Genomic DNA, 1,284 nt, shown 5'->3' on the forward strand with positions numbered 1-1,284 from the left:
ACCCATTGTTGTTTTGCGTGGCACTTTCACAGCACAGGCCTACATTGATGTTTTAAGCATCTTCTTGCTTTACACTGTTAAAGAACAATTCTGGTATGGCGATTGCATCTTTCAGCACTATCGAGCACCTGTTCATAATGCACGGTCTGTGGCGGAGTGGTTACACGACAATAACATCCCTGTAATCGACTGGCCTTCACAGAGCACTGACTTGAACACTATAGAATGCCTTTGGGATGTTTTGGAACGCCGACTTCGTGTCAGGCCTCACCGATCGACATCGATACCTCTCCTCGGTGCAACACATCGTGACGAATGGGCTGCGATTCCCCAAGAAACCTCCCAGCACCTGACTGAACGTATGCCTGCGAGAGTAGAAACTGTCGTCAAGGCTAAGGCTGGGCCAGCACAATATTGAATTCCAGTATTACCGATGGAGGGCGCCACGAACTTCATTTTCAGCCAGGTGTCCGGATAATTTTGATCACATAGTGTAAGTTTATACCCGATGTTTAGAAATTGGTACTCTTCAGAAACGCTTCACTTTATGTTGCTGGTTTTAATTATACATCCTGTCTACTTTGCTCAAAGTTATTTTGGTGCCAGTAGCAAAACTCGTCTGCTACTTTTAGTGTCTCATTTTCTAATTGAGTTTCCTCTCCATCGTCGAATCTCATTCGACTACGTTCCCTTACTCCTTGATAATCCTCTTATAACGTGGTTTCATGACTATTTTCCCTTACGACCTCGTAAGTCTTTTCCATCTCTCAAAGAATTTCATAGTCACTAGAGAGCCCTAAAGGCAACGGCCTTGCCGCAGTGGATACAACGGTTCCCCTCAGATCACCGATGTTAAGCGCTGTTGGGCGTGGCCGGCACTTGGATGGGTGACCATCCGGGTCGCCGTGCGCTGTTGCCATTTTTCGGGGTGCACTCAGCCTCCTGATGCCAACTGAGGAGCTCCTCGACCGAATAGTAGCGGCTCCGGTCAGAGAAAACCGTCGGAACGACCGGGAGAGCGGTGTGCTGACCACACGCCCCTCCTATCCGCATCCTCAGCTGAGGATGACACGGCGGTCGGATGGTCCCGATGGGCCACTTGTGGCCTGATGACGGAGTGCAGAGAGCCCTAAAAACTACATTTCTTCTGTATGAACTTCCCAATGTTCTTCTTGGTTTCTTTTACTGCATGCATAGTTTCACATAAGCGATAATCTACAACTCTGTCTCACTCCCTTCTCAGTTAATTCCTCCCTTTCACGATCTTCAGTTCTTACAATAGTA

At 47.9% G+C, this 1,284-nt stretch overlaps 1 pseudogene; it reads left to right on the plus strand.

Annotated features, from left to right (window-relative positions):
* The first annotated feature begins 801 nt into the window (after positions 1 to 801).
* LOC124553965 lies at positions 802 to 919 on the plus strand (annotated as a pseudogene).
* Positions 920 to 1,284: the final 365 nt, after the last annotated feature.

Source organism: Schistocerca americana, chromosome 1 (genome assembly GCF_021461395.2).
Source record: "Schistocerca americana isolate TAMUIC-IGC-003095 chromosome 1, iqSchAmer2.1, whole genome shotgun sequence".
In the NCBI taxonomy this organism is placed as follows: domain Eukaryota; kingdom Metazoa; phylum Arthropoda; class Insecta; order Orthoptera; family Acrididae; genus Schistocerca; species Schistocerca americana.